The sequence below is a fragment of the Equus asinus genome, chromosome 4 (assembly GCF_041296235.1).
Source record: "Equus asinus isolate D_3611 breed Donkey chromosome 4, EquAss-T2T_v2, whole genome shotgun sequence".
In the NCBI taxonomy this organism is placed as follows: Eukaryota; Metazoa; Chordata; class Mammalia; order Perissodactyla; family Equidae; genus Equus; species Equus asinus.
This window is the reverse complement of record NC_091793.1, coordinates 27,461,498-27,467,560: the sequence shown is the minus strand read 5'-3', so window position 1 is coordinate 27,467,560 and position 6,063 is coordinate 27,461,498. Positions and strand designations below refer to the sequence as shown.

General features: G+C 44.8%; 1 protein-coding gene across 1 annotated transcript in view; it reads right to left on the bottom strand.

The window, feature by feature from the left end:
- Positions 1 to 6,063, bottom strand: part of SYN3 (synapsin III) — a 453,497-nt gene that overhangs the window by 124,381 nt on the left and 323,053 nt on the right. The window lies entirely within an intron of this gene.

Sequence of the window (6,063 nt, the reverse complement as noted above, 5' to 3'; positions counted from 1 at the left end):
ATGAATAAAATGAGAGGAGATGAGAACTGTCAAGGAAAAGATCCACCAATGGTCATGGGCCAGGCGTTAGAGAAGGGCTGTTCTGATAGCAGTATTCATTCCACAAACACGAGTGCCTGCTGTGTGTCACAGACTGTGGTAGGGACAGGTGCTATAACAGAGCAAGGCGCTTCACAGTTTCAAGACAGATAAAGACAATCAAGCCTCATGGGGCAATGTGATCAGTGCCGCAGTGTTTGCAGAGGGAGACAGACAGCAGAGTTGGCTTCCTGGGCAGTTGCACTGGTCTAACATTCAGAAGGACCCTGTGCTTGGTTTAATTCTCTGCTGTTGCCATCTTGAAATTCTTAACAACTTCACCTTTGAACTTGTGTTTTGTAAGTGATAACAATGGAGCGTGTACATGAGCAGAGGAGATGGGTGCAGTATGCATGTCCACTGCTGTTCCCTGTCACCCCATTTGCACATAGCGCCTTGATGCCCCATGAGCATAGAATCTCAGTGGATCTGCAACGCACGGGAATTCAGCGAGATTCAAAGCGAGTACTAGGTAAGTGTGTTACACTTACAGCTGAGTAGACAGGGAGCACCGACAGCCCCAAGAGGCCGCGCTTTCTGTTTGAACCAGAACTTGCTTCTATTGCAGAAAGAAGGCAAAGGTGTTCTAAGAAAAACAAACCAGGAAGGCTTCTCCTCTTCTTTCTTATTAGCCAACAACTTATGTGAAAATGATGACACAGAAGGAAAGAGAAAGATAAGGGCACCCGTGATTCCTTCTTCTAGCTAGTCCTTCCTTACTCATCAGTAAGCCCAAAGTAGAGGATGTTGGTAGAATGCACGCATATCAAGAAGCGAAATAAAACAGCTGAGTTAGTTTTGTGCTGCATTTCCACTATTCTGGTAAGAAGGAAATATACGTGCATGTGTTGGCTATGAAATATGAATTGTGTAATTTTGTTGATTCTGCGTATGAAATGCTCTCAGTTTTGCTTTTAAAGTTGGCATTGCACAATATAAAAGGAAATGGTAAAATTCATTCTAATAATTAAAAAATTTATTTATTTGCTTTTGGTACTTTGAACGACAAATAAACGTAGCAAATAAAAAACACCACAGCAAGTTGAGAGTCAGACTATGGAAGAAAGGAAAAAACTTTATACTTTAGTATTTTAATTGCTTTTTCTCACCAAATCCCCCCAGTACATAGTTGTATATATTTTAGTTGTGGGTCCTTCTAGCTGTGGCATGTGGGACACCGCCTCAGCATGGCGTGATGAGCGGTGCCATGTCCACACCCAGGATCCGAACCGGCGAAACCCTGGGCCACCAAAGCAGAGCGCGTGAACTTAACCACTCGGCCACAGGGCCGGCCCCTACTTTAGTATTTTTAATGGCACTTTCCCCCTGCATTTTGAACAAGGGACCCTGAAAATTATGTAGCCAGCCCTAACTGAGTGAGAGGGAGGTGTCTTTGAATTTTAGCCTTGAGTAGTGGATATGAAAAGCATCTCAGGGGTCCCCTGGCCAAGCCGCCTCTGTTCACCACCCACCACATTGCACGTGAAGAAGCTGAGAACTCGAGGGGGTCTCAAGGTCACCCAAGACACAAATGTATAAGCCAAGACTGGAACCCAGGTTGCCTGACCCCATTCCTTCTTAGTCTAGTGTTCCAAACATAATATGTGCTTTTCCTCCTGTCAAGAATCCCATGTTAGGACTTGGAAATAAGATACTCTTTTGCTAGTTAAACCATCCAGTTGGTACATGGAGGATGATATGCTAAGTCATGTGATTTCCATCCAAGGCAAGGAGGCTGGACCGGCACTTGGTTAAAAGTAATACATTGTGTTCAGGGGAAAGTCAAGTGGTAGCGTTTTAGCCCTCATCTTTCTTGACTTAGCAGTGGTATTTAATCACTTGCTCTTCCTTCAAACTCTTGCTTCGCTTGGCTTCCCATGTTCACCTCCCTTAGTCTCCATTGCAGGTTCCTCCACATCTTCCTGGCTTTGTAACATTGCAGTGTCCCAGGGGACAGTTCTCCAACCTTTTCTCTTTTTCTGTCCAAGCTCATTCCTTTAATGATCTCATCCAGTCTAATGACTCTTAAAACTATCTACACGCTGATGACTCATCTATTTATATTTCTAGCTCTGACCTCTCCCTGAATTCCTTCGAACATATCCGACCGCCTACTTGACATCTCCACTCGGGTGTCTAAGAGGAATCACACATTTCATATCCACATCGGAGCCCTTAAATATCCCCCAGCCCCAAACAGCTCCGGCCTCAGTTGATGGCAGCTCAGACCCTCCAGTTTCTCAGCTCAAGCTTCGCGTTGTCCTGACTCCACCTTGTCTTTCACAACCTATGTCCAATCCATGGGCAAATCCTAAAGACGCTGCCCTTGAAATACATCCAGAATCTGAGCATTTCCCACCACCATCCCCGCCTTGCCTTGGTCCGAGTCATTGCCATCACTCACCTGGATTACTGCCATTACCTCTGAACTGGTCTCCCCACCCCGTTTTAGCCCTCATCTCCCTTTCAGCCAGAATGATCTCCTTAAATCGAAGTCAGACTATGTCACCCCTCTTCTCCAAACCTCCAGCTGGTTTCTCATCTTGCTCTGAAAAGCAGCCTACACCTTACACCGGCCACAGAGCCTATGGCATCCAGTCCTGGGGAATCTGGCCTCCCAGCTCTCACTTGGCCCCCTCATGTGCTCTCCCGCTCTGCTCTAGCCACGTGGCCTCCTTGCTCTTCCTCCATTTCCCCAGACTCTCCCATCTTAGGGCCTTGGTCCTTGCTGTACCCGCTCCTGGAATGCTCTTTCCACAGAAATCTGCCAGGCTCACTCCCTCACTCCCTGCGAGTCTTTGCTAAATATCACCTTCTCATGAGGCCTTCCCCAATCACCTTATTGAAAACCGCAGCCTGTCCCCTCCCCGTGCACATTCTCTTATCACCACCTAACATGCCATATAGTGGCTTTACATTCTGTTGATTGCCTATTTTCCCCCATTAGAATGTAACTGTGTATTTCTCTTTTTTTTTTTTTTTTGAGGAAGATTAGCCCTGAGCTAACATCCGTGCCCATCTTCCTCTACTTTATGTGTGGGACGCCTGCCACAGCATGGCTTGCCAAGCGGTGCATAGATCCACACCCGGGATCTGAACTGGCAAACCTCAGGCTGCCGAAGCAGAATGTGCAAACTTCACCGCTGTGCTACCTGGCTGGCCCCTGTATTTCTCTATTTTTGCACACTTTTTTCAAGAGTCTGAGCCTGCCCTGCTGAGGGCTGGGGCCCAGACCACCTTATGGCTAACCATTTGCCATGGGATAATGGACCACTCAGCCATGCCCCACGAGCCTCTTTGAATTCATATCCCAGCCTCTACCTGGAACGCCCTTTGCCTGTTTCTCTGGGTTGAAAATCGTGCCGTTTTTCAAGGTCTGGTTTAACAACTCATCTTGGCCCCCCCTTCCCTGACCTTGAGTGACCTTCACTCTACCAGAAAACGAAGCAAAATATAAGACAGGTAAGACCCTTCATGTGACTGCTCATGGAGATAAAAATGAAGACACACCAGAGCATATACTGGTATAGATTTGGAAGGCAATCTGGCCATTTAGCAAATTAAAATGTGCATACCCTTTGACCCAGCAATCCACTTCAAGGAACTTATTCTACAAAAAACTCGAGCAAATGTACAAAGATATGTGTGCCAAGACTTTGCAACACTTTTGTACTGTCAGCAGGGGCAGGTTTAATAGATTTTAATTCTATAGACTACACCATGCTGATGGAAAAATACGTCAAGATATTTATTAGGTGAAAACTAACTGCCAAATAGTATGCACAGTATTATCCCATTGATATTCAGGAAAGAATGATGGGAGAAAGGGAAGAAGAAAGGAAGGGGGGAAAGAAGGTGGGAGAGAGGAGGGAGGGAGGGAAGGAAGGGATGAAGGGATTGTATGTTATTCTGGGATTTAGTTCTAAAATATGAGAAGAAACAAAAGATACATACGATCAAAATTACCCTTGAAAAACTCTAATATCACCTATAAAAGATAATGCAATTTTCTTCATCTCTCAATGTGTTCTTCCAATATTGGAACGAATTTCTTGTTTTTTCATTGCGCACGAGATAAAGTAATTATTAGACTGTATTTTGGGGCCATGCTGCATGAAAAATATCCACTCAGTTGTAAAATGCTAGAATGTCCCTCAGTCGGTATCAGTTCCTGTGGGAACAGCAGGTCCACGTCTCTCTTCTTGGGCTTCCCTCCGAGTACACGTTCATTGAGGGGAAAGGATGGAGGGATTTCCTGCGTTATCTGAATTATTTATCTCTGTCTCTCTCCATTTCTGTCTGTCTTTCCTCTGAGCATATTAAAGACGTGTTTGGTGTGACTCTACTGGATGTACGTATGTGCTATTTGCTTTTTACTTTATACTTCTTTTCAGTGTCTGAATTTTATATGAGTATGTATTACTTTTATATAACCAATCTCATAGCTGCAGAAAATAAAGTATACATCAAGATTCTAAATTAGTTTATTTTTAAAGTAGTTAATTGTTTAGAAGTATTAAAAAGACAGTGTGGAAGTTAAATCGTTATTGTCTTTTCAATGAGAATCACAACTGGTTTTGTTTCTTCTCCCTCCCTGCCTGCCTTCCTCCCTCCTCCCTCTTTCCTCTCTTCCCTCTTCCTGCTCCCTTCCTTCTTACCTTCCTTCCTCCCTCCCTCCCTCCCTCCTTTCCTCCCTCCCTCCCTTGTCCCTCCCTTCCTTTCTTCCCTCCTGTGGTTTTCAATGTTGTTGGAAGCTGCTAGTATTTCAAGGAGGCAGCAAGTCACTTGCAGAACTGATGTAAAAGGACCAACTGAGCACGGAATGAGGACCATCCAAACATAACACACACAGAGTACACAAAAATGCTTTGGGTGATCTATTTAGGGATGAGGGCAGGGAAAAGGGAGTCTGGATTGTCGCTTCACGTCATCCTTGTGCCCTCCGGGATCTTGCTGCCTGCGCCATGAAAAGCCTCAGTGTTCAGATTTTGCTGCTGATTGTCCCCACTGGCTGCAGAGTGGCCCGAGCTCATGGTGCCCTATGTTTCCAGGATCCACATAACCGCAAGGACTCACTCTTGTATTTCACACACTCTTACACTCTCCTGGAACATAGTAGGCACTTAATAAAATAGTTGGCATTGATTGAGTTCTTATTCTGATATGCTCGACCCTGGGTTACCTGACACAATCTCTCAAAAATCCTATGAGGCAGGGACATAAATCTATAGTTTTCAGATAAGGAAACCAAGTCATAGACAGGTTAAGTGATTTCCCCAGGCTTATAGGTCTGGCATTTGAAATCAGGATCTTAGACTCCAGGGCTAGTCCTTTTAACCACTATCCTGTCTCCAAAAACTATGTGTTCAATAAATAAATGAAGGATGAATGGGTCAGGCCTGCCCTTATGAAGGTCAGTCCGAAGATATTTCTCTAATAAAATGGGGGTGGGAGTCGTATGTGTAGGAACTGAGTCATTCACACTTTCTGGCTTGTCATCCCTTAGGAGCCAGCAGGCTGGCTATGGTTAGGGCCAAAAATCTTTGGGGAAGAGACAAACTGAACCCTGGAGACTGTTCCAGAGTTCTCTAACAGATCCATTTGGCCCCAACCTCCAAGTGAGGTTCATTCTACTCTCCCCAGCTCTGCAAACTACTAGTTTGGAGTCATAAACACTAGTTGTGTGCAAAGAAGGCAGTGGGAAAAGAAGGAGCTGTGAGAAAACCACTCTTTCCACTCGGCAACAGTTGGAGTAACCACTAGAAAGATGGCAGAACTGTTAAAAGTAAAAACAATAACAATAATGGTGGGCATGTTGCTTTTTTAATATCTGTTCTCTTCTTCTTCCATGGTTAGAGAACTACTAATTTGTAGTTGTGCATATGGCTGCCCAGAGTCTGGGCCATATTTCCCAGGCTCATTTCAAATTAGATATGGCCATATAACTGTGTTCTGGCAAGTGAGATTTAAGCTCAGTGTCATATG